Consider the following 10,184-nt stretch of genomic DNA (forward strand, 5'->3'; position numbering starts at 1 on the left):
TTAATGTCAGAACCCAAACCATAATCATGCCAGTTGGTTGGGTTAAAATTGCCTTCTTTGGGGGGCGCCTGGGTGGTTCAGTTTGTTAAGCATCTGCCTTTGGCTCAGGTCATGATCTCATAGTTCTGGGGTTGAGCTCTGCATAGGGCTCCCTCGTCAGCAGGGAGTCTGCTTCTTCCTCTCCCTCTGTCCCTCCCCCTGCTCGTGCTCTCTCTCTCTCATTCTCTTTCTCTCAAATAAATAAGTAAAATCTATAAATAAATAAATAAATCTCCAATTTCTCTACATATTTTATGATGTAGAAAAGCAAGAGGTTAATTTTCATGACTTCATTACCATCTTTAATCCTCATTGTAAAAAGAAATTTTACAAGGGTGCAAGTGGCTCAGTCAGTTAAGTGTCTGCCTTTGGCTCAGGTCATGATCCCAGGGTCCTGGGACTGAGCCCCACATCATGCTCCTTGCTCAGCAGGGGGTCTGCTTCTCCCTCTCCCTCTCTCCCTGCTTGTGTTCTCTTTCTATCAAATAATAAATAAATCTTTAAAAAAGAAGAAAATTTACAAAAAACTTTTGTAAAGAAGTAAGAGTCAGAGAGTCATTGTTACTTTCATTTTACAGAAAAGGGAACAGATATAGTGAGGTAAAATTCCCTCATTCATTTTTGAAAGGAATTATAGCATCAAAGAGTCATTTGGGCTTAAAAATTCCTTAAAAAGGCTTGCATCCTAGAGAAGGTAAGATGGCAGAGGAGTAAGGAGACTCTAAGTTTGTCTGGTCCCTTGAATATAGCTATATAGTTTTCAATCATTCTGAGTATCTTCAAAATCAAAGATCTGAGAAAAGAAATGCTGCATATCTGTTAGTAGAAAACTAACCACCGTTTGGGAGGTAGGAGGTACAGAGACATGAATCCAGCGTGATATAACTGAGGATATGGTGGAGGGGAGGGAGCTTGCTTAAGGAGGCTATTGCAAAGTGTTATAAACAGAAGAGTGCAAAATCAGAACTTTTAGAACTCTGCTACAGTGGGGGATGTCCCTGGCTTAAAAGTACTCAGGTGGTGAAACAGGCAGATTCCCAGGTGTGACAGTGTGGTCTCAGGATCCCAAGGGTCACAAGGAGAATGGGTGGTCTCTGAATGCCGCAGAGTTCCCAGCATAAGAGTGGGGAAGCTGGCTGAAAACAGCAATTCTAGGTACAGGTTTTCTGCTCTATGTTGACATAAACTGCGAACTGTTGCATGGTCATGCCGTCGCTTTCCTGGCAGGGGTCCAGCGATTTCTGCAAAAGGCAGAAGTGTGGCAAGAACCACCCCCAATTCCCCAGTAGGAACAGCATGGGTCCACACTTCAGGAGTCCATAAAATTTGCAGTTCTGGTACTCAGATGCATGCCTGATATAAAAATGCTCAGTCACAGGCCAGGTGAACACAGAATTCTGATGGAAAATAGGGAGACAAGAGTGATTGATTGCTTTGCTGTGAGGGCTCACTGAAGAGTGGGGTGACATGAATTTTCAGCTCCAGGGCTAGAGACGGGGGCACAGCCATATTCATCCTGCCTTTGGTGCTAAAAGTCTTCAGGGAACAAAACAGCACCACATAGTGGAATCCAGAGTTGCTGACACAGAGCTCTGCCTCTGGGCATGGGCAGCTACACTAGGGCAAGTCCACCTGAGAAGTAGTGCTACAGCCCCCCTCCCAGAAGACCAGCACAAACAAATTGCTCTCACCAAGTTTACTGATTACAGAGGGCTGCAGAGCTTCAGCTTTGGGGGAAAACAGTATATAGCATTCCTTGTATTTTTATTCTTTAGAATTTTAGCATTATTTTTTCAGTTATTTTCTTATTTTTTCAATTTTTTTAATTTTTATTTATATATATGTTATATATGTATATGTATTTTTGTTTCCTTTCATTTCATATTATATATATATATATATATATATATATATATATATTTATATATAAGTTTTTCTTTATTTCTTATTTTGGGATCTAGTTTCTTTTAACAAGTAAACCAAAACACACTCAGGATCTAGATTTATTTTATTTTATATTTTATTTTATTATTTTACTTTATTTCCTTTCTATTGTCACTGTTGTTATTGTTATTTTTTTCTCTTTCTTCTTTTATTTTCTGGACAAGATGACAAAATGGAAAAATTCAGCCCAAAAGAACAGTAAGTATTACTCACTGCCAGGGATTTAATCAATACAGATATAAGTAAAATGTCTGAACTAAAATTTAAAACAATGATTATAAAGATACAGCTGGGCTTGAAAAAGGCATTGAAGACACTAGAGAATCCCTTACTATAGGGATAAAAAGAACTATAATCTGGTCAGGCCAAAATTTAAAATGTTAGTACCAAGATGCAGTCCTAAGTAGAGGCAATAAAAACAAGGGTGAAAGAATCACAAGAGCAAATCGGTGATACAGAAGATAAAATGATGGAAAATAAGGAAGCTGAAAAAAAAAAGAGGGGGAGAAAGAAAATTATTAGATCATGAAGGGAGATTTAGAGAACTCAGCAATTCCATAAAGTGAAATAATATCTGTATTATAGGGATCCCAGAAGATAAGGAGTGGGAGAACAGGGCAGGAGGTTTATTTGAACAAATTATAGCAGAGAACTTCTCTAATCTGGGGAAGGAAACAGGCATTTAAGTTCAGGAGACACAGAGAAAGCCCCTTAAAATCTACAAAATTAGGTCAATACCTCGATGTATTATAGTGAAGCTTGCAGATTTCAAAGATAAAGAGAAAATCCTGAAAGCAACTCAGGACAAGGGTATACACATAAGGCTGGCAGCAGACCTGTCCACAGAGACCTGACAGACCAGAAAAGACTAGTATGATATATTCAATGTGCTAAATGGGATAAGTATGCAGCCAAGAATACTTTATCCAGCAAGGCTGTCATCCAGAATAGGAGAGATAAAAGAGTTTCCAGGACAAACAAAAACTAAAGGCATTTATGAGCACTAAACCAGCCCTGCAAGAAATATTAAGGGGCCCCTTTGAGCAGAGAGAGACCAAAAGTTAACAAAGACCAGAAAGGAATAGAGACAATCCATAGGAACAGTGATTTTACAAGTAATACATTGGCACTAAATTCAGATCTTTCAATAATTACTCTGAATGTAAATGGATTCAATGTTCCAATCAGAAGACATAGGGTATCAGAATGGATAAAAAAACAAGACCCATCAATATGCTGCTTATAAGAGACTCATTTTAGACCCAAAGACACCTCTATATTGAAAGTGAGGGGGTGGAGAACCATTTATTATGCTAATGGACAACAAAAGAAAGCTGGAGTAGTCATCCTTATATCAGACAAACTACATTTTAAAGCAAAGACTGTAATAAGAGATGAAGGACACTATATCATAATAAAAGGGTTTATCCAACAAGAAGATGTAAAAATTATAAATATTCATGCTCTTGACTTGGAAGCAGCCAAATATATAAACCAATTAATAACAAAATTAAAGAAACACATTGATAATAATACAAAAATAGTGGGGGATTGAACACCCCCCACACAGCAATGGACAGATCATCTAAGCAGAAGATCAATAAGGAAACAAGGGTTTTGAATGACACACTGGAACAGATGAACTTAAAAAATATATTCAGATCATTTCATCCTAAAGCAGCCAAATACACATTCTTTCTGAGTGCACAAGAAACATTCTCCAGAATAGATCACATACTAGGTCACAAATCAGGTCTCAATAGGTACAAAAAGATTGAAGTCACTCTATGCATATTTTCAGACCACAATGCTATGAAACTTGAAGTCAACCACAAGAAAAAATTTGAAAGGACCAGAAATACATGTAGGTTAAAGAACATCCTACTAAAGAATAAATGGGTCAACTAGTAAATTAGACTTTAAAAAATATGTGGAAGAAAATGAAAATGAAAACATGACAGTTGAGAACCTTTGGGATGCAGCAAAGGTGGTCTTAGCTAAGGGAAGTATATAGCAATACAGGCCTTCCTCAAGAAACAAGAAAGTCTCAAATACACAAGTTAACCTTATACCTAAAGGAGCTGGAAAAAGAACAGCAAATAAAACTTAAATCCAGCAGGAGAAGGGAAATAATAAAGATTAGAGCAGAAATCAATGATATAAAAATAATAGTAATAATAAAAGCAGTAGAACAGAACAACAAAACTAGAAGCCAGTTCCTTGAAAGAATTAGTAAGATTGATAAACCCCTAGCCAAACTTATCAAAAAGAAAAAAAGACTCATAATTAAAATCATAAATAAAAGAGGAGAGAGCACAACCAATGCTGAAGAAATTAAAAGAGAATATTATGAGCATTATATGCCATCAAATTAGGAATCTGGAAGAAATGGATAAATTCCTAGAAACATAAAAACTACCAAAACCAAAACAGGAAGAAAGAGAAAACCTGAACAGATCCATAACCAACAAAGAAATTGAATCAGTATTCAAATATCTCCCACAAACAACAGTCCAGGCCCAGATGGCTTCCAGGTGTATTCTACCATGCATTTAAAGAAGAATACCTGGTCTTCTGAAACTGTTCCAAAAAAATAGAAATGGAGAGAAAATGTCTAAACTAATTCTGTGAGGCCAGCATTACCTTGATCCCCAAAACAGACAAAGACCTCACCAAAAAGGAGAATTATAGACCAATATCCCTGATGAACATGGATGCAAAGATTCTCACCAAGATACTAGCTAATAGGATCCAACAGTATATTAAAAGGATTATTCACCATGACCAAGTGGGATTTATTCCTGGGATGCAAGGGTGGTTCAACATCCACAAATCAATCAATGTGATACACCACATTAATAAAAGACAAGAACCATATGATCCTTTCAACAGATACAGAAAAAGCATTTGACAAAATACAGCATCCTTTCTTGATTAAAACTCTTCAAAGTATAGGTATAGAAGAAACATAACTTAATATCATGAAAGTCATATATGAAATACCCACAGTGAATATCATCTTCAATGGGGAAAAACTGAGAGCTTTCCCCTAAGATCAGGAACATGGCAGGGATGTCCACTAATACCACTGTCATTCAACATAGTACTGGACGTCCTCTCCTCAGCAGACAACATAAAGAAAAAAAAAAAAAAGGCATCCTCATTGGCAAAGAAGTCAAACATCCATTCTTCACAGATGACATGATACTCTATGTAGAAAACCCAAAAGATTCCACCCAAAAATTGCTAGAACTCATACAGGAATTCAGCAAAGTCACAGGATATAAAATCAATGCACAAAAGTCAGTTGCATTTCTACACACTAATAACGAAGCAGCAGAAAGTGAAACCAAGGAATCAATCCCATTTATAATTGCACCAAAACCCATTAGATACCTAGCAATAAACCTAACCAAAGACATAGAGGATCTGTACTCTGAAAATTATAGAACACTTATGAAATAAATTGTGGAAGACACAAAGAAATGTAAGTCTATGCTATCCAAGGGAATCTACACATTCAATGAAATACCTATAAAAATACCATCAGCATTTTTCACAGACCTGGAACAAACAATTCTAATATTTGTATGTAACCAGAAAAGACCTTGAATAGCCAAAGTAATATTGAAAAAGAACACCAAACTGGAGACATCACAATTCCAGACTTCAAGCTGCATTACATAGCTGTAATCATCAAGACAGTAGGGTACTAGTACAGAAACAGACACATGGACCAATGAAACAAGAACCCAGAAATGGACCCTCAACTCTATGGTCAACTTCAACAAAGTAGGAAAGAATATCCAATGGAAATAAGACAATCTCTTCAACAAATGTTGTTGGGAAAATTGGACAGCCACATGCAGAAGAATGAAACTGGACCACTTTCTTACACCATACACAAAAATAAACTCAAAATCGATGAAAGACCAAAATGTGAGACAGGAACCCATCAAAATCCTGAGAACACAGGCAACAACCTCTTTTACCTTGGCCACAGCAACTTCTTGCTAGACATGTATCCAAAGGCAAGGGAAGCAAGGGAAAAAATGAACTATTGGGACTTCATCAAGATAAAAATCTTTTGCACAGCAAAGGAACAGTCAACAAAACTAAAAGGCAACCTACGGAATGGAAGAAGATATTTGCAAATGTCTTATCAGATAAAGGGCTGGTATCCAAAATCTATAAAGAACTTACCAAACTCAACCCCCCCAAAAAACAAAATATCCAATAAAGAATTGGTCAGAAGACATGAACATATATTTCTCCAAAGAAGACATACAGATGGATAACAGACACATAAAAAAGTGTCCCACTTTTGGTGGGAATGCAGACTGGCCCAGCCACTCTGGAAAACAGTATAGAGGTTCCCCAAAAAGTTAAAAATAGAACTACCCTATGACCCAGCAATGGCATTACTAAGTATTTATCCAAAGTATACATAGTGATTCGAAGGGGCACATGCACCCCAATGTTTATATCAGCAATGTCCACAATAGCCAAACAATGGAAAGAGCCCAGATGTCCATCAACAGATGAATGGATAAAGAAGAAGTGGTATACGTATATACAATGGAATATTTCTCAGTCATCACAAAGAATTAAATCTTGACATTTGCAATGATGTGGATAGAACTAGAGGGTATTATGCTAAGCGAAATAAGTCAGCCAGAGAAAGACAAATACCATATGATTTCACTCATATGTGTAATTTAAGAAACAAAACAGATGGACATAGGAGAAGGGAAGGAAAAATAAAATAATATGAAAATTGAAAGGGAGGCAAACCATAAAAGACTCTTAACTCTAGGATACAAATTGAGGGTTGCTGGAGGGGAGGTGGGGGGGGAGGTGTAACTGGGTGATGGGCATTAAGGAGGGCACTTGATGTAATGAGCACTGGGGGTTATATGCAACTGATGAATCACTAAATTCTACCCCTGAAACTAATAATACAGTGTATGTTAACTAAGTTGAATTTAAATTTTAAAAAATTTTGAAATACAGGCTTGTATGTCCTGAGTAGATTCCTAAAGTTACAGTTTCTAGCATTCAACTTTATTCTAAAGTTCTCAAAATATGGCTAAGAAAATTAAAGAAAATGTTACAGTTGCATCTGATTCTGAATTGGAAATAGCATACAGCTACATCACCATCAAATCTCAGGATCACCAACATTAGGTAAAATGACATCAAAATGTGTGGAATACTATGTGCCATTGTGGTTCCCTAATTTCCAATGGTTTTGGGAATTGTGTGAAGGAAACTGAATCTTTTCTAAACTATCCCCACCTAGTCCTGGAGCGCCCATCCTTCCCCAAATTCTTATTTTTCTCTAATATTAACAATGTGACAGAGATCCAGGAATACTGTGGTTTTTGACTAGATGTAGATCAGGTCTTGGGAATTCACAAGGCACATTAACATTTTATGCATTCTCTGGGTAGAAACCTGTGAGAACAATAACAATAAACACAATTTTATTGATTCATGTCAGCTATGTATTAGTCTTCTTATGATCATGTCTATTCCTTATAAAAATCCTGTAAGTTAGGCAATACTAGTTCTACTTAATAGACAAGAAAACTGAGTCTCAGAGATTTTGTAGGAGTTAGAAATTGAAATCAATGTACCTTTGATTGGATTAAGTTCCAAATTCCATGATCTCCTAATATCTAAATTAAATTGCACCTACTGTATTTAGACCTTTTTTGTTTTTGCTTTTGTCCTGCCTTTGGAGGGTAGTGGATGCAGGGTTTCTGGTTCTCAAACTAGTTTTCCCCCTTATAATCCATATTCTTTCATTCATAACCTAATGCCAACAAAAAAGTATAAATTGAACTTCCTTATACCACAGAAATTCCCTAGTGTGGTTTTCTTGGTTAAATTCACTACTGGGGCAAGTGTTCTAGTGAGTTAATATTCCTACCAATTTAAACTAATCTGTTTCCTTCCTCCTTTGCATTTTTTCAGTTTTTTCTTTCCTTTAAAAAAGAAATGTGAAAAAAGAAGCCTGATGTGGCATTGCAGAAAAACGTAAAAGTCCATTTTATTCTTTTCCATCACTTTCTTTAATGAATAATCAAAAAGGGAAAAATAGTTTGTGGGCACCCGATTATTGTGGGAAACAATTGTCCACACTTTTATCAGATAGAAAGTGTTTCCTTTTTAGGAAGGAATTGCTACAATATATTCACCTCTTCCGCTGGATATAAATAAAAATGCCAAAGATGTTTTGTGATCATTTTTTTTCCTCTGCATACTGCTAGGCTGCCCCACCCCAAAGCCCAGCTATTTTGAATGTTCCTGTCCGTTTCTTTGTTGATAAAGCTATCTGGCCCTTCATCATCTCTCCTCCTCTCTCCATCTTTCCTCTATGTCTCTTATCCTATCAAATCAATTGCAAAGGCCTTAAAGTATGCATTAAAGGCAACAAAATTCTGCTGCTCTATGGCATCTAAACTTCAGTTGGAATTTTTTTTTGGAGAACTGTATTGCAGGGCCTGTTGACATTCACTCTTTCTCTACCCTTAGGACATATGACATACATTCATGAATTTTAAGAAGCATTTCTTTTCTTGATCTCTTAGCCAGGAAAACATCTTGGTATGTGAAGCTGTATCCATTTCTTTGCCTGAAGAATTTATAAGACTAAGGACCCACATCCATAGCGCATTTAATATGTGCTATGAAATATTAGCAAGTAGCAGCACAATTACTCTCACAGAAGGAACAAAAGAAGACTTATTCTAATACTGGCAGAAATGTTGGGCAAAATGATTTATCTTTTGAGTTATTTCATTTATTACATTTTTAATAACACAATTCTATGAGTGTCTGATCTTTAATTTTTTAGGTTATCTGTTATATTATATTCTAAAAATTCCATATATGCTTATGCATGGAGGACACAGTTATCCCAAGCTGATAACTTGGGAATTGTGATTTATGTTTCCTCTTCTGAGGCACAACTGATTTAAAGAAGTTGGTTTCCCTTTCAACATATTTTGGCTGCCCATAAGTAAGAATAGTATGCTCCTCCCAAGAGGTCTCCCTCTGATAACAAGAAAGGCATTACTAGACAGGTACATGGAAGCAAGATGTGTTCCTCATTTCTTAGAAACACCTATGGCATGGGCGCCTGGGTGGCTCAGTCGTTAAGCGTCTGCCTTCAGCTCAGGTCATGATCCTGGAGTCCCAGGATCGAGTCCCGCATCAGGCTCCCTGCTTGGCGGGAAGCCTGCTTCTCCCTCTCCCACTCCCCCTGCTTGTGTTCCCTCTCTCACTGTGTCTTTGTCAAATAAATAAATAAAATCTTTAAAAAAAGAAAGAAAGAAAGAAAGAAACACCTATGGCAGGGTGCCTGGGTGGCTCAGTTGGTTAAGCGTCTGCCTTCGGCTCAGGTCATGATCTCAGGGTCCTGGGATTGAGCCCCACATTGGGTTCCCTGCTCTACGGGGAGCTTGCTTCTCCCTCTCCTTTTGCCTCTCCCCCTGCTTGTGCTCTCTATCAAATAAATAAATAAAATCTTAAAAAAAATAAAAAAAAACACCTATGGCAAAGATGTGAGAAAGAGGCATATGTGAAAAGTGATGATGGAGGCTTAAGAATCTGTAGCAATTTGAAAGGTATTCCTCTAAACACATCACTGGAAGAGTGAGGATTGAGTTTTTCAACCTTTTAAAAGAAAAAGGTAAGTGATTTAGCCAGCAAAATCGAGTTTATTCAGGAATAGCTGAGGAATTGCAAATTGGGACAAGCAAAGGATCACAAACCATTGGCAAGTCTGGAGAACAAAGGAGGAGACCATCCTTTTATAAAAGAAAGAAGGAAGTTGGGAGTGGTTGTTTTGAACACAGTTTATTGGAGGAAAATGAGAGTTTAAAGTGGTGGCAGCTTCTCGTTGGCTGTAGGCCAGGGCAGCTTGCTGTTGCTCAGCCAAGAAGTCTTCCTTGTTCTGCTGGAATATACAAGCTGCAACAAATTGTACATGCATGAGAGCCCTCCCTTAATGCTTTCAGACTCCAGTCCTGAGTTATGTTTCCTTAACACATTTTTACAAGCTCCATATACAAGATCATAGCTAGAATTAATGAAACTGTTTATCAGCCTCCAGTTTGCATTACTCACAATATCAGAGGTTTCATTTTTTGTCATGTCTGATAAAGCTGACAATGTGCCAAATTCATGAAGTT

This window comes from Mirounga leonina, unplaced genomic scaffold (assembly GCF_011800145.1).
Source record: "Mirounga leonina isolate KUSES-001 unplaced genomic scaffold, KU_Mleo_1.0 Mir_204, whole genome shotgun sequence".
Classification (NCBI taxonomy): domain Eukaryota; kingdom Metazoa; phylum Chordata; class Mammalia; order Carnivora; family Phocidae; genus Mirounga; species Mirounga leonina.